The sequence below is a fragment of the Manis pentadactyla genome, chromosome 9 (genome assembly GCF_030020395.1).
Source record: "Manis pentadactyla isolate mManPen7 chromosome 9, mManPen7.hap1, whole genome shotgun sequence".
Taxonomy (NCBI): domain Eukaryota; kingdom Metazoa; phylum Chordata; class Mammalia; order Pholidota; family Manidae; genus Manis; species Manis pentadactyla.
The window spans coordinates 90,741,650-90,765,107 of NC_080027.1; the positions used below are offsets into that span (position 1 = coordinate 90,741,650).

A 23,458-nucleotide genomic window follows, 5' to 3' on the forward strand; every position below is an offset into this window, starting at 1 on the left:
CATCAAGAGGCATTTTATCATCTCACATCAACCCAAGAAGGGTGAGTGCAGCACAGGAAGATAGATTCTGAGAGACAGAGACCCATTCACCTATTATTACATTATATGGTTGTAATTGTCCTATTTTATTATTAGTTATTGTTAATCCTCTACTTTGCCTAATTTAGAAATTAAACTTTATCATATGTGTGTATGGATAGGAAAAAATGGAGTAATAGGGTTTGGTTCTCACCAGGGTTTCAGGCACTGGAGGTCTTGGAACAAATCCCCCACAGATAAAGGGGGGGACTGCTGTATTTACCTGAGAAGATCATGATATGTCTTTTTAGTTGGTGAATTGTCATCTGTGACTTCCAAGTCAGTGAAGTGGTGCGATGGTTAAGAGTAATTAAGGCTGAGAGTAATTATGGTCATCGAATCCCAGCTCTTACGTGGATCAAGCATCAGAATGGTTCCTCCACCTTAATTATGTCCTCATTACAAGGGTAAGAGCCTTCTTTCACATTGTCTGGTTTAAAGGAACAAGATTATTTAACTAGAGAAAGAGGATATTTAATGTGAAGTACTGTGTAGAGCTGTCTGTTGCCTTAATCTAATTTTTCAAAACCTAATGGCTTGATGTTAATAACCCCAAAAGGTGACCTCAAGAGTTCAAATAATTTCAGTATAAAGTTTAATAAAAGTATATTATGGTAATTAGGTAAATACTAAGCTCACTTAAAGCAAGTAAAATTCAGGTAGCTTAGTTCCTAAAATCCTAACAGGATCATGTGTTGGGAAGCGTACGTTTCCTCACTGACATAATCCTTAGGACTGAGGCTGATAACTCTGTGGCTGGGGTGTAGGCTCTGGACTAACTGCCTAGTTTAGATGTCAGCTCTGCCACTCTCTCATTGTGTCACTAGGGCCAGCTTTTGTAAGCATTAGTTTTCTTGTTGATAAAGTGATGATGATCATCATACTTGGCTCTTCAGGTAGGAATGAGGATTAAATGAGGTGATACACGTGAAACATTGCTTATGTTAAAACTATGCAATCACATGATACAGTCAGTTTGGATTGTCTGTATCAGATGAGATACATACAAAATCTAGTTGGTGGTGGTTTGACCTCACTGCAAATTATTGTTGATTTTCTGTGCTTCTGTTTTCTTTCTCCTGGAGAGCATGTTGAGTAATGAATTAATCAGAATATGGAGAAGTTGTGTCCTTCAACAGATTTGCAAACTGGATGACATATAACCAGATAGTCTGAGAGCCTGAAACTTGGCTGTAGTTGTGTTTTAAATTAAAATAGCAATAACCAAAGTAACACAAAACTTACTTTTTTTTTAAAAAGGACTTAATTTTTCTAGAGCAGTTTTAGGTTCACACAAAATTGAGAGGAACGTACAGATATTTTCCCATATATTCTGTGATCCCACATGTGCACAGCCTCCCCCACTATCAATATATGCCCCCTTCAGAGCAGTATATTTGTTACAATGGATGAACCTACATTGACACATCATAATGACCTAAATAAAGTCCACACATTAGAGTTCACTCTCAGTGTATATTCTATGCATTTGGATGAATACATATGACATGTGTCCATCATTATGGTATCATACAGAGGATTTTCCCTGCCATAAAAAGCCTCTGTGCTCCACCTGTTCATCCTCCCTCCTCCCTTGATTCCTGGCAACCACTTACTATTTTACTGTCTCCATAGATTTGCCTTTTCCAAAATGTCACACAGTTGGAATCACACAGTGTGTAGCCTTTTCAGATGGGCATTCTTCACTTAATAATATGCATTTAGGTTCCTCCATGTCTTTTCATAGCCTGATAGCTCATTTCTTTTTAGGCTGGATATATTCCATTGTCTAGATGTACCACAGTTCATTTATTCATTCATCTACTGGAAGACATCTTGATCCTTCCAGAAGTACTGTTCAGGCAAGATAATAACCCACCTGAAAGAGATTGATCAATATGAAAATAGTGAATTATGATATCCCAATTAATTACAATCACAATTAATTTGACTACGATATCTTTATAAATAAACTGTGATCTCAACTAATACTATATGAACAAAGTAATGAGCAGGAGCCAAAGTTAGATGCTTCATCTGGAAATGTGGGCAGTAGTCCAAGGGAGTTGTAAGACCAGGAGATGTTTTATAATTTCTAGGATGGGGAAAATAAGAGCATATTTGTAGGCTGATAGGAATGATCCAGGAGAGAGAAAATATTTTATGAGAAGGTAAGAATTGTTTGACAGTGTTCTTTAGTAAGTGAGAGGAATTGGAATGTAGTAGGAGTAGGAGTTTAGCCTTAGAAGTGAGAACAGTATCTCTCGAAAAAGGCAGATGGCAGAAAACTAGCCTGCTACAGATGCTGGAAGGAGTGTGGCTGTGATGGTGGGCAGTGGTGGTGTCCTCTTTTGTGCTGTACTGGGACAGAAACCCAGGTCATCAGCCCAACGTGAGAATGGGAGACATGTCAGAGGTTTGAAGAGCCAGGCAAAGTAGTAAATAGTCATCTACAGGAGAAAGAGAAAGTATGAGCAGTGACTAGAGATAAAAGGGAGGTTTCCTACACAGAATGAAAATTAAGCTGGCCCCAGACTTCTTTTTTAAAAAATTTTAAATTTTATTTATTTTTTATTTTGGTATCATTAATGTACAATTACTTGAACAACATTATGGTTACTAGACTCCTCCTATTATCAAGTCCCCCCTACATACCCCATTATAGTCACTGTCCATCAGCATAGTAAGGTGCTATAGAATCATTACTTGTCTTCTCTGTATATACTGCCTTTACCATGTCCACCCCACTACATTATGTATGCTAATCATAATGCCTCTTTTTCCCCCTTATCCTTCCATTCCGACCCATCCTCCCAAGCTCCTTTCCCTTTGGTAACCGTTAGTCCATTCCTGGGTTCTGTGATTCTGCTGCTGCTTTGTTCTTTCAGTTTTTTCTTTGTTCTTACACTCCACATATGAGTGAAATCATTTGGTACTTGTCTTTCTCAGCCTGACTTATTTCACTGAGCCTAATACCCTCTACCTCCGTCCATGTTGTTGCAAATGGTAGGATTTGTTTTCGTCTTATGGCTGAATAATATTCCATTGTGTATATGTACCACATCTTCTTTATCCATTCATCTACTGATGGACACTTAGGTTGCTTCCATTTCTTGACTATTGTAAATAGTGCTGCGATAAACATAGGGGTGCATCTGTCTTTTTGAAACTGGGCTGCTGCATTCTTAGAGTAAATTCCTAGAAGTGGAATTCCTGGGTCAAATGGTATTTCTATTTTGAGTTTTTTGAGGAACCTCCATACTGCTTTCCACAATGGTTGAACTAGTTTACATTCCCACCAGCAGTGTAGGAGGGTTCCCCTTTCTCCACATCCTTGCCAACATTTGCTGTTGTTTGTCTTTTGGATGTTGGCCATCCTAACTGGTGTGAGGTGATATCTCAGTGTGACCCCAGACTTTTTAATAGCTGTCAGAAGCCTGTGGAACAATATCTTCAAAGTACTCAGGGAAGTAATTTAAGAGTAAAAGTGAAGAGAAGACATGCTGGGGGCCTGCAGAGATGAGGATGTGTACTAGTCATAGATATTTGCCTACAGAGCTACAGGCAGGTGCTTCAACTAGAAATAAATTGAACCCAGATGCAGTGTGAGATGCAAGAATAAATATAAGCAAAGACATGGGTAAATACGTTGGTATATCTGAATAAGCATTAATTGTAAAAAGTAAATTCCAATGTAAAGTTTTATATTTAGATAGATCCACTGATAAAATGTGAAGAATTCAAAACCTATGTTTTAATATGATGAATTACATAAGTTACAGTGGTTTTCCCTTTAGGATCAGTGAGAAAACAAAAAGCTTTGTAGGTGGGTTTTAAAGAGTTCTTGTCTTTAAGCTGCTCTGTGATTGTTGGTTAGACATCTTAGGTGTAGTGTGACCCTCATCTACACTGTTAAATTAGAAGGTACCAGAGATATTTGACATTACCTTCCAAGTATACTGGACATTAATACCGTAAATCCTTGGTTTATTAGATACCAGAGACATCTGCGGGCTCTGAGATGTTTGCTCAGAGGCTGGGGAGGAGATTTACCCCTGTGTGTTGTAAATAAGACTGTGTGCGGGCGGTCCCTCAGGAACAGCCACGTGAGTAAATACTGAATTTGTGCTGAAATACATTTTTTATTATCCTTGTCTGCTTCAGTGTTTGTGTGCAGATGAAATAAAGCCTAGTATGTGCGCTGTGTACTCCTACAATTCAGATCCCTTTTTTGGAAAATAGTCTATTCCTTTCTCTGATCAAGAAACATGAAGCTGTAGGTGTGGGACAACTGCTAAAAAATATTCTCATGTCCTTTATGTATTTAGACATGTTTAAGTTTAAGGTGTCCTTATGTATTTAGACATCACTTGAAACACAGGAGGTATTTGAGTACCTCCCAATGTGAGGTTTTTAATTTATTTTTTCCAAAATTAAAAAGTAATTTCCAAGATTGAAGTTTCTGGAGTATTTGTTAGATAGAAGATGTATTCATGTGAGCTTCCTGATCTCAAGTGACCATTCAGCCTTTGATCTGTTCCATCATAAGTCATTGCAAAGCCATTTGTTCTGAATTGTGCCAAAGATGCTATTTACATACTAACATCCTTGCAGGCTTTTCGGTATCACTGAGCACATTGCCATTCTTGATGTTCAAAAGAGGCTAAAAGTTCATTTCTGAAAACTTTTCTCTTAATACAATACTTTATGTAAAACTTAAAAAAGATGACTTATCTTTAGCTTATTCAGGGACTTGTGTTTTATCTAATAAAGTGATTTCTAGTCATTTGTGTGACTGCAATATTTTACCTTTTTTACTGTATTTTACTGTTACTAGAAAAACATAAAACCTACTCAGTATGTAGGTTGGTGTTTGCTGATAAACGGAAATCAGGTTACTTATTTCAAGACTGTTTTCATTGACTTTTTTTTTTCATAAGCCATTAGGGAATTTTAATTTTTGTCCTTAGCTTGAAGGTTTATAGTCAAAATACTGTTTTCAAAAGTTATTTTGGCTAATTCGACGAAAATCAGTGTAGCTGTTACTAATTTGAACCAGTTAGGTTCATTTGCTTCTGTTTGTTTTTCATTTTGAATTTCCTTTCTCTCCCATCCTTATTGATTTTCTTTACTTATATTTTGAGCATGTAAAACAACAGCATTGTTTGAAAGTCAGAACCATACCAAAAAGTGTACTCAGAGAAGTATTGCTCATGTCTTCTCTCCTGTTCCAAGCTCCTTGCACTGTCTACCCATTTCAGCCTTCTCCCTTTAAATAACCAGTCTCATTAATTTCTGGTTTATCTTTCCTGTGCTTAATTTTTCATAAAACAAAAGAGACATTTCCTTATTTCCTCTTTAACAAAATCTTACACAAAATGCATCATACTATATTCTTTTGTATTTTAACTTACTAAAGCCTAGAAGTTACTCTGTATGAGTTTGTACAGATCATCTCCATTCCTTTTTTCTTCTAGCTTTACTGAGATATAACTGATATAAAGCAAATAGTTTAAGGTGTACGTGTTGATTTAACCTCCACATTCTGTTTTTCTTTCTTTTTTTTGGTGTCATTAATCTACAATTACATGAGGAACATTATGTTTACTAGGCTTCCCCCTTCACCAAGTCCCCCCAACAAAACCCCAATACAGTCATTGTCCATCAGTATAGTAGGATGCTGTAGAGTCACTACTTGTCTTCTCTGTGTTGCACACCCCTCCCCATGCCCCCCAAAAATTATACATGCTAATAATAATGCCCCCTTTCTTCCTTCCCACACCCCTTATTCCTTCCTTCCCACCATTCTCCCCAGTCCCTTTCCCTTTGGTAACTGTTAGTCCATTCTTGGGTTCTGTGATTCTGCTGCTGTTTTGTTCCTTCAGTTTTTTCCATGTTCTTATACTCCACATATGAGTGAAATCATTTGGTACTTGTCTTTCTCCGCCTGGCTTATTTCACTGAGCATAATACCCTCTAGCTCCATCTGTGTTGTTGCAAATGGTAGGATTTGTTTTCGTCTTATGGCTGAATAATATTCCATTGTGTATATATACCACATCTTCTTTATCCATTCATCTACTGATGGACACTTAGGTTGCTTCCAGTTCTTGGCTATTGTAAATAGTCCTGCAATAAACATAGGGGTGCATCTGTCTTTTTCAAACTGGGCTGCTGCATTCTTAGGGTAAATTCCTAGAAGTGGAATTCCTGGGTCAAATGGTATTTCGATCTTGAGCTTTCTGAGGAACCTCCATACTGCTTTCCACAATGGTTGAACTAATTTACATTCCCACCAGCAGTGTAGGAGGGTTCCCCTTTCTCCACAACCTTGCCAACATTTGTTGTTGTTTGTCTTTTGGATGGTGGTGATCCTTACTGGTATGTGGTGATATCTCATTGTGGTTTTAATTTGCATTTCTCTGATGACTAGCAATGTGGAGCATCTTTTCATGTGTCTGTTGGCTATCTGAATTTCATCTGTGGAGAACTGTCTACTCAGCTCCTCTGCCCAGTTTTTAATTGGATTATTTGCTTTTTGTTTGTTGAGGTGCCTGAGCTCTTTATATATTTTGGATGTCAACCCTCTATTGGATCTGTCATGTATGAATATATTCTCCCATACTGTAGGATACCTTTTGTTCTATTGATGGTGTCCTTTGCTATACAGAAGGTTTTCAGCTTGATATAGACCCACTTGTTCATTTTTGCTTTTGTTTCCCTTGCCCGGGGAGATATGTTCATGAAGAAGTCACTCATGTTTATGTCCAAGAGATTTTTGCCTACGTTTTTTCCCAAGAGTTTTATGGTTTCATTACTTACATTCAGGTCTCTGATCCATTTCGCATTTACTTTTGTGTATGGGGTTAGACAATGATCCAGTTACATTCTCTTACATGTAGCTGTCCAGTTTTGCCAACACCATCTGTTGAAGAGGCTGTCATTTCCCCATTGTATGTCCATGGCTCCTTTATCTAATATTAATTGACCATATATGTTTGGGTTAATGTCTGGAGGTTCTATTCTGTTCACCAGTCTGTGGGTTTGTTCTTGTGTCAGTACCAAATTGTCTTGATTATTGTGACTTTGTAGCAGAGCTTGAAGTTGGGTAGCAAGATCCCCCCGCCACTTTATTCTTCCTTCTCAGGATTGCTTTGGCTATTCAGGGTCTTTGGTGGTTCATTTGAATTTTTGAACTATTTGTTCCAGTTTTTTGAAAAATGCTGTTGGTAATATGATAGTGATTGCATTGAATCTGTAGATTGCTTTGAGCAGGATGGCCATTTCGAAAATATTAATTCTTCCTAGACAAGAGCATGGGATGACTTTCCATTTATTAGTGTCCTCTTAATTTCTCTTAAGAATGTCCAGTAGTTCTCCGGGTATAGGTCTTTCACTTCCTTGGTTAGGTTTGTAATTAGGTATTTTATTCTTTTTGATGCTATTGTGAATGGAATTGTTTTCCTGATTTCTCTTTCTATTAGCTCATTGTTAGTGTATAGGAAAGCCACAGATTTCTGTGTATTAATTTTGTATCCTGCAACTTTGCTGAATTCTGATATTAGTCCTAGTAGTTTTGGAGTGGAGTCTTTAGGGTTTTTTATGTACAACATCATGTCATCTGCAAATAGTGACAGTTTGACGTCTTCTTTTTACCAATCTGGATTCCTTGTATTTCTTTTGTCTCATTGCCATGGCTAGGACCACCAGTACTATGTTGAAGAACAGTGGGGAGAGTGTGCATCCCTGTCTTGTTCCCTATCTTAGAGGAAAAGCTTTCAGCTTCTCGTTGTTCAGTGTAATGTTGACTGTGGGTGTATCATATATTGCCTTTATTATGTTGAGGTACTTGCCCTCTGTACCCATTTTTTTGAGAGTTTTTATCATGAATGGATGTTGAATTTTGTTGAATGCTTTTTCAGCATCTATGGAGATGATCATGTGGTTTTTGTCCTTCTTTTTGTTGATGTGGTGGATGATGTTGATGGATTTGTGAATGTTGTACCATCCTTGCATCCCTGGGATGAATCCCACTTGGTCATGGTGTGTGATCCTCTTGATGTATTTTTGAATTCAGTTTGCTAATATTTGTTAAGTATTTTTGCGTCTACTTTCATCAGGGATATTGGTCTGTAATTTTCCTTTTTGCTTGTGTCTTTGTCAGGTTTTGGTATTAGGGTGATGCTCGCTTCATAGAATGAGTTTGGGAGTATTCTCTCCACTTTTATTTTTTGGAAAACTTTAAGGATAATGGGTATTATGTCTTCTCTGTATGTCTGATAAAATTCACGGTAAATCCATCTTGCCTGGGAGTTTTGCTCTTGGGTAGTTTTTGGATTACTGCTTCAATTTTTTTGCTGGTAATTGGTTTGTTTAGATATTCTGTTTCTTCCTTGGTCAGTCTTGGAAGGTTGTATTTTCTAGGAAGTTGTCCATTTCTTCTAGGTTTTGCAGTTTGTTAGCATATAGGTTTTCATAGTAACCTCTAATAATTCTTTGTATTTCTGTGGGGTCTTTCGTGGTTTTCCCTTCTCATTTCTGATTCTGTTGATGTGTGTTGATTCTCTTTTTCTCTTAGTAAGTCTGGCTAGAGGCTTATCTATTTTCTTTATTTTCTCAAAGAACCAGCTCCTAGTTTCATTGATTTTTTCTATCGTTTTATTCTTCTCAGTTTTATTTATTTCTTCTGTTATCTTTATTATGTCCCTCCTGCTGACTTTAGGCCTCATTTGTTCTTCTTTTTCCTATTTTGATAAATGTGACTTTAGACTATTCATTTTGCATTGTTCATCCTTCTTTAGATATGCCTGGATTGCTATATACTTTCCTCTTAGAACTGCTTTCACTGTGGCCCACAGAAGTTGATGCTTTGTGTTGTTGTTGTCATTTGTTTCCATATATTGATTGATCTCTATTTTAATTTGGTCATTGATCCATTGATTATTTAGGAGCATGTTGTTGAGCCTCCATGTGTTTGTGAGCCTTTTTGCTTTCTTTGTACAATTTATTTCTACATTATACCTATGTGGTCTGAGAAGTTGGTTGGTAGAATTTCAATCTTTTTGAATATACTGAGGCTCTTTTTGTGGCCTAGTATGTGGTCTATTCTGTAAAATGTTCCATGTGCACTTGAGAAGAATGTGTAACCTGCTGCTTTTGGGTGTAGAGTTCTATAGATGTCTATTAGGTCCATCTGTTCTAGTGTGTTGTTCAGTGCTTCTGTGTCCTTACTTATTTTCTATCTGGTGGATCTGTCCTTTGAAGTGAGTGGTGTGTTGACGTCTCCTAAAATGAATACATTGCATTCTATTTCCTCTTTAATTCTGTTAGTATTTGTTTCACATATGTTGGTGCTCCTTTATTGGGTGCATATATATTCATAATGGTTACATCCTCTTGTTGGACTGCCCTCTTTATCATTCTGTAATTTTGTTCTTTATCTCTTGTGACTTTCTTTGTTTTGAAGTCTATTTTGTGTGATACAAGTACTGCAACAGCTGCTTTTTTCTCCCTGTTGTTTGCGTGAATTAACTTTTTCCGTCCCTTGTCTTTTAGTCTGTGCATGTCTTTGGGTTTGAGGTGAGTCTCTTGTAAGCAGCATATAGATGGGTGTTGCTTTTCTATCCATTCTATTACTCTGTGTCTTTTGATTGCTGCATTCAGTCCATTTACATTTAGGGTGATTATTGAAAGATATGTGTTTATTGCCATTGCAGGCTTTAGATTCATGGTTACCAAATGTTCAAGGTTAGCTTCTTTATTATCTTACCATCTAATTTAACTCACTTATTGAGCTATTATAAACACAGTCTGATGATTGTTTATTTCTCTCACTTCTTATTCTTCCTCCTCCATTCTTTACATGTTAGGTGTTTTTTTTTCTTCTGAGCTCTTTTTTGTTTCCTTTTTCTGCTTTTTTGGTTAGTTGATTTTGTTTTTTGCCATTAGTTAGTATTTGGTTGGTGTGCTTTCTTTGCTGTGATTTTATTATCTCTGTTGATGTCTTTTAGCCTTAGGAGTGCTTCCATCTAGAGCAGTCCTTTTAAAATATCCTGTAGAGGTGATGTGTGGGAGGCAAATTTCCCTCAACGTTTGCTCGTCTTGGAATTGTTTAATCCCTCCTTCATATTTAAATGCTTATCGTGCTGGATACAATATTCTTGGTACACAGCCCTTGTGTTTCATTGCATAAAATATATCATGCCGTTTTCTTCTGGCCTGTAAGTTTCTGCTGAGAAGTCTGATGATAGCCTGATGGGTTTTCCTTTGTAGGTAACCTTTTTTTTCTCTCTACCTGCCTTTAATACTCTGTCCTTGTCCTTGATCTTTGCCACTATAATTATTATGTGTCTTCGTGTTGTCCTCCTTGGGTCCCTCCTGTTGGGATTTCTGTGTGCTTCTGTGGTCTGAGTGACTATTTTGTCCAATAGTTTGGGGAAGTTTTCAGCACTTATTTCTTCAAATACCCTTTCTATCCCTTTTTCATTCTCTTCTTCTTCTGGTACCCCTATAATGTGGATATTGTTCCATTTAGATTGGTCACACAGTTCTCTTAATATTCTTTGTTTCCTGTAGATCCTTTTATCTCTCTCTGCATCAGATTCTCTACGTTCTTTTTTTTAGCATCATTCTTTTTATTCTTTTTCTTTTTCTTTTTTTTGTGAGGGCATCTCTCATATTTATTGATCAAATGGTTGTTAACAACAATAAAATTCTGTATAGGGGGGTCAATGCTCAATGCACAATCATTAATCCACCCCAAGCCTAATTTTCATCAGTCTCCAATCTTCTGAAGCACAACGAACAAGTTCTTACATGGAGAACAAATCTTACATAGTGAATAAGTTACATGGTGAACATTACAATGGCAGTCCACAGAAACTTTCGGTTTTGCTCATGCATTATGAACTATAAACAGTCAGTTCAAATATGAATACTCATTTGTTTTTTATACTTGATTTTTATGTGGATACCACATTTCTCTCTTTATTATTGTTATTTGTAATAAAATGCTGAAGTGGTAGGTAGATACAAGATAAAGGTAGAAAACATAGTTTAGTGTTGTAAGAGAGCAAATGTAGATGATCAGGTGTGTGCCTGTAGACTATGTGTTAATCCAAGCTAGACAAGGGCAATAAAACATCCACGTATGCAGAAAATTTCTCTCAGAACGGGGGGGGGGGGGGAGGTTCTAAGCCTCACCTCTGTTGATCCCCAATTTTTCACCTGATGACCCCCCTGCGACTGTGCCTGTCTTAGGTTGTTCCTCCCTTGAGGAATCTTACCCGTCTCTGGCTAACCAGTCATCTTCTGGGGCCATACAGGGAAATGTAAAGTTGGTAAGTGAGAGAGAAGCCTTATTGTTTGAAATGGTTAGCTTTTTATTTCTTTGCATATTTATGCCCTGTAGCTTCTATGCCCAGCATTTATCTTGAGGTATCTTTACCACTTGGAAGAATTATGATACTCGTTAAATTTGATATGAGGCACGAATTCTATTTAAGGGTTGTAATTAGGAAGGAAGAAGAAAAGCTATAGAAGTAGCAGGCGGAAGAAAACATGGGAAGATTGATTATTTCTTTGACATATCTTCTTGTAGAGTAACTTCAGCATGTATAGGTTTTAAACTACTAATTAAATTGTGCACACACATTAACATAATAGGAGTACAGTTACTTAACCAAAGCATACCTGTAATTACCAGCCATCTCCAGTGAAACCAAGAAAACCAGTTAGGCACCTTAGGCATTTGTGAAAACTTATCTATGATATGGTGGATATTGTCCAACTGAACTTGAACAGTCTGAGAGAAATCAGACAAATTAAAACAACCCATTCCTGGGGCCTGTTCACATCCCATATGTTCTTTTAACAGTAAATAGTCTGTAGTTGTAAGATTTTGGAGCGCTACAATTTGCACTTCTCCTAATTCTTGGTTGAGTTCCAGCCGTGTAGGTCCAGTCAAATTTGTTGTTTTACTGTATGCACAGGCCAGCTTAGCTATCTCCTTCTTCATTCCCATGGCAAGTCCAGGAACTGGTGGGATGAGTGCATCTACAGCTGTAGCAGTGCATGGATCTTTGTTGGGGTTTTTTGATGATCATCTTCTGGCATGAGTCTTCCAGAGAGTGCTGATGTTGGAAGTTCTTTTTCATAGTTCATTTTCGGGGTAGCCCAATTAGGCTTTGATCCTCTGTATAAACACAAACAGACCCTTTGCCTACACTTTTATATGCCCTTTATATCATTGTGTAGAACTCATTGGAGGTCACCACACAGGAACTGCTTTTTTTTTTTATCATTAATCTACACATATATGATGAATATTTTGTTTACTAGGCTCTCCCCTATACCAGGTCCCCCCTATATACCTCTTTATAGTCACTGTCCATCAGCGTATCAAAATGTTGTAGAATCACTACTTGTCTTCTCTGTGTTGTACAGCCCTCCCCTTTCTCCCATGCCCCCATGCATGCTAATCTTAATACCCCCCTTTTTCTCCCCCTCTTATCCCTCCCTACCCACCCATCCTACCCAGTCCCTTTCCCTTTCGTACCTGTTAGTCCATTCTTAAGTTCTGTGATTCTGCTGCTGTTTTGTTCCTTCAGTTTTTCCTTTGTTCTTATACTCCGCAGATGAGTGAAATATTTGGTATTTCTCTTTCTCTGCTTGGCTTGTTTCACTGAGCATAATACCCTCCAGCTCCATCCATTTTGCTGCCAGTGGTAGGATTTGCCCTTTTCTTATGGCTGAATAGTATTCCATTGTGTATATGTAACATCTCTTCTTTATCCATTCATCTATCGATGGACATTTAGGTTGTTTCCAATTCTTGGCTATTGTAAATAGTGCTGCGATAAACATAGGGGTGCACTGATCTTTCTCATACTTGATTGCTGCATTCTTAGGGTAAATTCCTAGGAGTGCAATTCCTGGGTCAAACGGTATGTCTGTTTTGAGCATTTTGATGTACCTCCATACTGCTTTCCACAATGGTTGAACTAATTTACATTCCCACCAGCAGTGTAGGAGGGTTCCCTTTTCTCCACAGCCTCGCCAACATTTGTTGTTGTTTGTCTTTTGGATTGCAGCCATCCTTACTGGTGTGAGGTGATACCTCATTGTAGTTTTAATTTGCATTTCTCTGATAATTAGCGATGTGGAGTATCTTTTCATGTGTCTATTGGCCATCTGTATTTCTTTTTTGCTACTCTGTGTTCTTGTTCTCTGATTTCTAGTCCTTTAATGGCCTCTTGCATCTCGTCCATGCTACCTTTAAGTCCTTCCAGAGATTGTTTTATTTCTGTATTCTCCCTCTGAACTTTATCCATTAGCTCTTACATTTTTCTCTGCAACTCCATGCGCATGGTTATGACCTTTATTTTGAATTCTTTTTCAGGAAGATTTGTTAAGTCTATCTCCCCAGGTTCCCTCTCAGGGGATGTCTGGGTTATTCTTGTCTGGAACAAATTTTTCTGCCTTTTCATGGTGATAGGGATAGTTGTGGGTAGTTGGCGTGTGTGGCAGCTGGGAGAACAAAATCCTTTCCTGCTTGCCGGTTGCCTTCTTCTCCTGTGAGAACGATAACTCCTAGTGGCTTGTGCTGGGTAGCTGTGAGCCGACGATGTCTCTGAGTCTGGCCCACGTGGCTGCAGAGGCAGCTCCATGTGCCTGCTCTGTGCATGGCTGGTCTCAGGCTGCTGCTCCGCTATGGCGGTGACGCACTGCAGAGGAACTGGCGGGAGGCTGTTTACCACTGTGAGGGGCCTCAGAGCTGTGCTGCCGCCCAGGGGGTTAGGGCACATGGAGTTCCCCCGATTCCCAGCTGCTGGGCTGAGTGTGCCGTGACGCTTCTGTCTAGCTGTGAGGCTCCTGTCCCTTTAAGACTTTCAAAAGGCCCTCACTTTTCTTTTGTCCCAGGGGTGCCAACTGTGGGGACCCCCTTACAGGTTTTACTGTTCTGTTTACCTTGTATCTAGCACACCATGCACTGTGACTAGGGTTGGTTATTTAGCAGTCCTGCGCTCCTACTCTCTCCCCGCTCTGACTTCTCTCCTCCCATTGGTGAGCTGGGGTGGGGGGCTAGCTTGAGTCCCGCCAGACTGCGGCTTGTATCTTACCCCCTTCTTGAGGCCCTGGGTTCTTGCAGGTGTAGATGTAGCCTGGCTGTTGTACTGTATCTTCTGGTTTCTCTTTTAGGAATAGTTGTATTTGTTATATTTTCAAAAATATATATGTTTTTGGGAGGATATTTCTGCTGCCCTACTCACCCCACCATCTTGGCTCCTCCCCACTCATTGACTTTTTAGATTAAGATTTTATTAGTAGTATATCTGAAATAAAAAAGAAATTAAGTTTCTATCATAAAGCCTTTTAGGAACAAGTTGGGACATAAAAATGCAAAAATAAGATGAATTATGACATACGAAGTGTTGTGTTGCATTATTTTATTTTTCCAATAGTTTTCTCCTCTTTAATGTTAATACTAAATTAGGCTAGTCTGAGATACGTATTAGTAATGCTCAGAATGGAAAGTATACACTTGTGGTAGAAGACTATGTCATGGTAAATATGTTTATACAGCTGCTTGGTAATGTTAGTCATTACAGACTATGTTTAGAGAATCATGTAGTGAGTCTTGTTTTCAAATAACACTAACTTTGGCTTAGAAAAGGCTAATTAAAGAATAACTTCATTTATCAAATGCAGACTGTATAAACAATATATAGCATCATTGTAGCTATCTGTAAACTCTGAATTTGACCATAAATATATTTTGGCCAATATCTGAGGAAACAGAGCATTCATCTTATAAAACTATTTCTTATTTATAATTTATGCTTTCATTGCATATAATGCCTACTCTTAGTACCAGACTGAATTTCCATTAAACTTTATTGCACTTATGTGGACTCTTCTGTCATGCTTCAATAAAATTATAAAATTCATTTAATTGGGTCTGTGTGAAAGCTTCCTTTATCATTAATAATTCCATTTATTCCATGGGGTTATTAGTCTTGGATAACTTGCATGACTTCATTCAGATTTGTACCAGGATGTAGATAAATATTATTATTAAATTAACTGAGCATGTGTAAAAGTAAATTAAAAAAATTTTTAATGTACACTAAGACGTTGAGGCCTGAAAAAAATTTGATTCAAAAGTAATGTGTTACCACTAAGTGTGTATTATTATAGTGTTATCTGCAAAAGTATTTTATCTGAAAAATTTAAGTCAGTGAGTAGTTTCATTCTTTTTTTTAACTTTTGAGCATGGTGGTTCAATTTCTAAGATGGATATAGAGTCATGGGGTGTTTGGAGTTGATTCAAGATTAATTATGGAAGATTTGACCTCATTATTTTTCATAGCGCTAAGCATGGTGGCTTGATATACTACCGGTACTCAATAAATATTTATTGAATTACATGATTGAATTAATAAAGATTGATAAAGTAATGGTGACAGTTTATTGGCCGCTAAGGAGAGCCTTCTAGAAGAGGGAGCACTTAGGAGGCAAGAGCTGTGACAGCATTTGCTCAGCTGGACAAGAGATGAGGTCAAGATAATGTTATTCCCTCTGGTTAATTAGGAAATAATATTGAAGCTGATAAAATATGTCAGGTATAGGAGTCACTTCCTAGAGAATGTGAGAACATGATATGTTGTACAATTGCATGAATTTAATACTGCAGCTACAGTAATCTAAACTCTTAAGAGACTGCAAATATCCAGAATGTGGTTTGGAAATTAGTTGGTTATCCACAGGGAGATAGTGAGCTCTGTGGGCAGAGTAATCTGAAAAGGGAAAAGGGAACCTAGCTGCACCTTGAAGAAACAGGTAGGATTCCAGTTTTCCAACCTCAGAGTAGACTGGGCAGTGGAAAGGAGCAATGTGGATGAATTACATGTAGCTAATGAGTTCAAGATTCCTGAGGTTATTTTGGCCAGACTCAAGAACTTAAGTAAGGGAGTGCTGGGGGAGGTTCTTTTGAACCTTCTGGTAGGCATGTGGGCATCTCTGTATTAAAGGAATGGGATGGCATCCTTCGTAGCTGGCTGTTTATCTAGGAAAACTTTAGTAATTTGTCTTCTATAAATAAGCAATAGGCATTTCCTTAAGATTTAAGAGTAATTGATTTAGGGGCTTTCTTTTGCGGTAAAATTCTATGTTCTTAGGTTGTGTGTTCTTTTTTCATGGTGATTACGTTAGATAATTTAAAGGGCTCTATCTCCTTGTGTATTTTAACTTATGGTTAAAACCTATTTTTCTCTTCTCCCTTATTTGATTCTTAGACTGAATAAAGGCTGATTAGGTATTAGTATAAAGTAAGGGTATCACAGCATCAGAGAACGTCTTCTCTAAACCAAAGCCTGTTGCTGTTTCCATTTTGACTTGAATAGGAGACAAAGGTGTCTTTGCAACAAAGGAAGTAGGAGAACTGGGATTTACCTGGCTTCAGGTAGAGGACTGTATAGAGCAAGTTTTAGGAACTCTTCAAAGAAGGTGCCAACATCTGGTGCCTTTTGATCTCTTGTACAGATGGAAGAGATTATTTCAACAAGGGAGTCAGGTGAGGGGTGTCAACCCCTAAGAGTAGTAAGGAATTTGGTGCACAGTGATGGCAACCAGAGCTCATGTGAGCCTTGTGCCTTGGCCCTAGAAAGCTGACTCTTGTCTCTGGGATTCCCAGCAATCCGCTGTTTTTTTCCATAAGCTCTTCCTAGTGTGCTTTAACCAAGTTCCTGTGTGTCCAGAATTATTATGGGGTTATACAAAACACTAAGTTTGACTCTCAAGAGAACCATAGTGTGCAAGAGTGCTTAATCAGACCTCCGCAACCTGTAGTGTTGCAGTTTTCTCCATTTGTGTCTTTTCTCCCAATAAATCATTTTAGAAGCTAAGATTACTACTCTGTTAGGTTACAGCATAAAGCACCCCATTTGTTGTCTACTTCATCCATTTTAAGTGATTTATCCTCTCCCTTCAGTTTCCTAATTTCTCCTTGGTTGCCTTAATTTCTGCCTGATTCTCTCCCTCCCATTGTTTGATGTGTATGTCTTAAATTTATCACCTTGATACCACAGGTGTTTTCCACTTCCCATATTCCTTTAACCATTTGCCTTCTGTTACCCTGTCCTCATTCTGTCCTCTTCTGCTCCTGTTTGTCTTAGTTTCCTCATATGTTGAACTCTTCTTCTACAGGGCTTTCTTAAAGTTAATTAGAGGGGGCTGACTCATGTATTAATCAAATTGTTCTTTTTAGCTTTATTCTCAGGGCTTATTAGACAGCCGAAAAGTAAAAGCCAATCACACTATATTCATAAACTTCAGTAAACTTTTGTTGAACTTACTTTGTTATTTGAAGTTTCACTGAAGAATGTGCGCTAGAAAAATAACAGAGTGACAGAGAAGTGCTTTCATGTCTGAGTACTGATGCATGATGTAGTGGGAGAAAGAAACAAGCAGAGCTGCCATATGCATGATGTGATCTTGGGGTGTGAGACAATTTGCAGGACTCTCAACCTGCATGATTCTATTTCTGTAGCAGGAACACTGAAAATAAACTGTACTTTTAAAAAATTGTATCTGTATTTTAAAGTTTTGGAATAAAGTAAAAAATAGTGATTGGAACTTGATACATTAAAAAGATTTGTTTTGGTGGTGTGAATGGTGTAGCTCCTACCCGATCTCCTTATTTCTTGGCAGTCACTTGTATTCTCTTAAAAGGTTTACCTATGAAATGGTTAGGAATGAAATATAAAATTAAGATGGAATCTTCTATAAAACTTTAAAGAATTAAGCACATAAATTAATGGATTAAGTTTTTCATGGATAGAATAATTAACTGTCATGTATCAAAATTCATCTACCACATAAATTAATGGATTAAGTTTTTCATGGATAGAATAATTAACCTTCATGTATCAAAATATTAGCTTGTATGTATCAATATATAATGAAGATGTTACTATTTGGCCTATATTACCCAAAATAGTTCCAAGTTATAGAGAGTTTATTTGAAAAAGAAATTGTTTCATGAGACATTAAAACTACTCAAACTCTATTCTTTTATTTTCTTAGGAATGAGATTTTAGCATTATAGACTCCCTTTTCTTCTTTCCGTCTGCTTCTATTTTTGTCTTAAAAAGTTAGAAGATATTAGCATTAACCATTCAATGAAAGAGTAGTTGAAAGATGAAATAGGAATCTCTTACGAGGGTTCATCTTTGGGATAACTGTGAAATTTAAACTTCAAACACTCCTTGTTTCTTTATAATTGGTACACTGCAAAGCCAACTTGTTTTATTCCCAGATTTTAACTTGAAAGTGGAAATAGTTCATTACAAAAAAACATTTTAAACAAAAAGAAATGGGTAAGCTCTGCTCATTTAACTAATACTGTTATATGTTTCTCTTACCCAAAGCCAGTGTAGGCTTACTCTGATGCCAGAGTCTGAAGGGAATCATTAAAATCTTCAGGCTATTGTAAAATTCCTTGTCTTCTATTTGAAGTTAGTCTTGATTGAAGAGACCAGGATTTAACTTTTTGAGGGAGCTTTTTATAAATAAAAGCTCTTTTAGAGAGACGTATGCAAATGCACCGTTGAAGTTTTCAAATACAGTACCAGAATCCAGAAGTGTGTGTTACTAAATACAAATTTAACTGCCTTTCAAAATATACTACATTGATAGGATATTAGTTTTATGCTTTGAACTTGGATTCAGAAAAATGATTTTTTCTTGTCCCCTGGTGAGTTCTGTACATTACTATTAGTTTGTATTCAGGTTTTCTTTGGATCAGCTTTGCCCCCTGGGTCAAGATGACTTGAGGACCAGGACCTCACCTCTTTTGTCAGTCTTCTCACCTCCCCCCTTTGTTAACTTGCCCTCATGTGAGGGATGCAGTTATTTATCACTGTGATAATAAGCACTGAAAATACTATCCCTCCCCACTCTGCCTAAGAGATAATGTGAAATCTTGTGAAATTTAGTCTGACAGTGTCCAAAACTGTAAGGAAGTCAAGATCATAATAGCAAAGACTGAGCATCTTTCATACGCTCCTGGCTTTAGAAAATCTGAGCTCACTGTAGCCATCCTGGACACTGCCTCTGAGTACCAGTTGTCATTGTGTTAGTATTGACAGTAACCGTTATTGCAAATATAATTAGAAATTAGGAAAAGCAGTCATTTCCAAATGTTATGCTTCTTTGATCTATGTGAAAGGTATATTTTAGCTTTATGCAAAATTAGGGATTATTTTAGATATTTGTGACAGTTCCACTTGTTCTGTATAGGGAATCTGAGCTTGATCCTTGGTGCTGTATTTGACTTCTTGCAGAGCCAGGGTCGTGGACACATATGACTAAGACGTTCCACTCGGCAGAGGAAGCAATGAGCACCGCATTGCCTAATGTCCACAGGGATGGCAGTGGGGAATGCAAAAGTTTCCTTTGCTGTACCTGAGGGCTGTGTGGCGGAGCATGGTGTAAGGAATGTGACTTGAGTATATTAAGTAGATCACATACTTAGGAATTCTTGGTTGTCAACTGAGATACCCAGGAAAGCACAGAACGTTGGGTGACTAAACAAGGCAGATGCCTTAACTTAGGAACAAAACAAATAACTTACTGACTTCATCTCTCCAGCTCCTCACGTTTTTTTTCATCGTTCATTCTCCTGCAATGTAAGGCACTTTCAGTGACAGATCTTTGCGAATCTAAATACTGGATGTTAGTAATAGCATTGTGACAAATATTTCTTTTCTGTTTCTTTTTAAGACAGAGGTAGTCTTGGTGGTATCCTGTCCACATAACTGAACTGTGATACAATTATCTGCTTAATAAATCAAGTACTTGCCTGCTACTTACAGTTGTGTAAGCTTATTTTGTTGTTGCTTTGTAATCAAAGTAAGCAAATGCCCATCTCCTGTGGTGTTTATTTATAAATACAGTGTTTGAGCCAACACTGATTACATATCTGTGTGGTAACTTTCATTATAGGATTAGGTTGAGTTTTCTGTTATAAGGGAATAAGATGTTGAAATTCACTTGAAATATTTTACCCCTACAGTTTTGCCAAAAGTTTTGTCTTCCTAAATATTCGTATGCCTTGAACAAGTTAACAAAGAAAGTTGTGGGTTTTTCTTTTCTAAAGCTCCTTAAGGTTGAGGACGCCTCAGATAACTGCTGTGGGTTTATCTAGCCCCAGTCATGGTGTTTGGACTCTGTGGATGCCAAAATATTGCACCACACATCACGGCACGTTCATGGTAGCTCGGTTTGGGCATCGGGACCGCTGCCTTTGGTGTCCACAGTGCTCCACACTGGAGCTGGAGCATTTACCAGTGCGTGCCCAGGTGGTCTATTCTGGCTGGCAGCCCAGTAAGGTCCCCTGTCAGGGATGGTGATGAGCAACCAGGACTTGCTGAGGCTTCTGGTACTGGGGTTCATAGTGAACGTGCCCAAGATACCTGTTCTTGAGCTGGATCGTGCGGTGCACCAGGCGTTGTGATTGTTCTTGTTTCACTGTTTTTAAAATGGCATTTGCTGAGCTTAGTAACATGCTGTATTTAAATATGTTAAGATACTCTCTTCTTGTACCTAACAATTCTAATTTCTAATGTACTGCATTTATAAATGTATTCTTTACATATTTGGAGTCTAGCAGCACTTCCAACAATGTTGGGCTATCCCACTTTTTAAAGATTTTTAAGAAATAAAAAAAAAATTAATGTGTATATAATCTCACATTCTTAAATTCTGATATAAATATCCTTATTCCTTTTCCATTTGTTATTACCTTATTGCCTATCTTTTTACAGCCATCTCACAGGATTTTATTCTGTATAAACAACTAACCTTCTGAAGCCAGACATAAGATGAGTGTCATAATTTCGAACTATTTGAACTTCTGAATCCCTAATTAGTGTGTTATCAATGCATAAAACAATCCCCACTACATGTATGAAATACTTAACCCTAATGTCTTCTATGTTAGAGTTTGGGTAGCTTAAAGCTCTTTCATTGCCAAAAATAATATTACCACATATTATAAAAAGTATAAATAAATAAAGTAGGATTCGAATTTTCATTTACTTTCTTCCCGACAGTTTCACTTTGCTTCAGAGAATGTATTATGTTACAGTGTTTCCTAACCTAAGCCTTCAGCAATCATGACAGGTAAGCAGGTAAGGAAGTGACATATTTATTGTCCTACCTTTATTATCCTATAAGGTCTGATTTTGGAAAGTTAACTTGCATGTATTTTTATTTCATGACATAGGGAAAGTAAGTGTACTTTCTTTGTAAATATTTGAAGTCTGACTTTCCGAAAATTTCAACTTATTAGTCATAACCCATCTGAACATATGCATACCACATTCATTTAGATTCATTTGTTTGGTAACAATGCAACTGAAACTATTAAAATAATGTTCTAATTAGATTAGAGTTAAAACAGTGGTCTTCATTCTAAGAGTATATCTCATGCCAGAAGCATCTATTGTAAAAGTGAAATATCTTACTTTGAAGTCCTATATTGTGAACCAGAAATATTTTGGAAACTCTCCAGTGCCATGGGTGGAGTATGCTTTGATTTTAAATCATCCTGCATCACAAAATTATATTCTTAGATTGATATACGGCCTGGTTATTTTTCTACAGCTGAAATGATCCATCTTGCTTTTGATGTCAAACTATCAGATCTGAGCCCCTTCTCCTCTAAAGCATAACACATTCTTGATGCTTTGTGGAATAAAAGCTCTCTGGCTGCTGCTTATGCTGTTCATATAAAGGCAGTATGCTCACCGGAATTCCACCGTGAAACCTTTTAGCAAATTAACCTGCTCGGGTTAGCTTTCACATTGAAATAATATTTTTGGTTCAGTTAAAAAGGGCTCAAATTTCTGTTTTTTCTTACTGCATAATCAGATTCTCTTTCTTTACAGAAAAATTGAAGACTACCTTCCTTCTGAAAGTTTCTAATCTCTGTGCCTTTTGATTTAAAACATGTACTCCAGCTTCTGATCTTCATTAACCTTTTTGGAAGTGGATAGATCAATAAGTTAATTTCATTTCAGATGACCACAGTGCTTTCTGGATTATTGATAAAATGCATACAGTGTCCTAGTTTTTAACCAAATCAAGCAAAGGATGTAATGAATAAAAGCTAAGACTTCCCAGATTCACTTGTTTCCAAAACACTTTATCACAGAAATCATATTTGCTACAGTTAAGATTAATTGGCAATTAAGCAGAAAGTCTATTGTCTACTAAATTTAATGGCTCTCTGTGAGGAAAAACTCTTCTATTTATTTTTATTGTCTAAAAATATTCCTGCTAATGTCAAGGAAAATCTTACCAACAAAACAAAAATAAAAAAATTTAAAACTGCCTAAGAATAAGCTTGCATATTAGCTACTGGAGTGATCTCTACTGGTTTGGAGAAAAGTGTGAAAACCAGTTGCTGACCTGTGTTGTTATTCATCAGCAGTCTAATATCCAGAATTTCAAAGCAGAGAGTAGTGCCACTTATTACAGTCATACTTAAAGTATATTGAATCTCAGCTGTTGTTTCTTTTCCATGACCACAGTGGAAGTAGTCATTGGGACCCATATAAATCAGCAAGAAAATTCAGTGTACAAAATCTTTTAATTTTGCAGACTACATTCCAAAACTACATTTATTCTGTTTAGTAAAGCAATAGTAATATAACAAAGTAATATTGTATTAGTAACAAATTATAAAGGTAATTTAAAAAATAAATATTTGTCAAGTACCTATCTACTAGATTTTCCTAAGGAGTATATAAATGATAACAATAGAGATTGTGCCATTAAGTGTAGATTAAGAGGGTAAAAGAGGTATAAAAATGACCATGATAAAAACTATCATGTGCTGCGTGCCATCAGACAGATCTCAGAGTCATATAACTTAGAATAAGATGGGAGAATTTCTGGCTTAGGCAATCAGGGAAGGCTTCATGGAAGACATGTCATTTGTCATGTGTTTTAAAGAATGGATGGTACTGTGGCACTTGGAAATGTGAGCAAAGGCCCTTGCAGGTGCAGGACTAGTGCACTATGTGGAAGCTTGTCTCAAGTAGAGCAAATTCTGGCTGTCAATGGACTGAGCAGGAGGGAAAGGGCCCCAGCAGGGAGGGTCTTGTATGCCAGCTGAGGTATTCAGACTTTCCTCAGTGGGTGTGGAGGTGCCTCACTGTTTTTCTGGACTGAGGAAAGCTTGGTGGGCTTTGCTTGCTGTGATGTGAGCCTGGAATGCAGGTGACTGCAGGTTAGGTCACATATACTAGACTGTCTTAGTCGTTTGATGGAAAGTAGTACTTAGGAAGTGGGAGATGGGGTTGGAAAGGAAAAG

General features: G+C 37.4%; 1 protein-coding gene across 5 annotated transcripts in view; it reads left to right on the forward strand.

Moving 5' to 3' along the window:
• DISP1 (dispatched RND transporter family member 1) overlaps nucleotides 1–23,458 on the forward strand; it is a 300,241-nt gene that overhangs the window by 163,623 nt on the left and 113,160 nt on the right. For 2 of the 5 annotated variants that reach the window (XM_057507790.1, XM_057507791.1), the window contains one exon: nucleotides 4,073–4,184. The exons of the other annotated variants lie outside the window; for them this stretch is intronic. The gene's annotated coding sequence lies outside the window, so the exon portion shown is untranslated. The remainder of the gene's footprint in view (nucleotides 1–4,072; nucleotides 4,185–23,458) is intronic. 5 annotated transcript variants of the gene reach the window in all.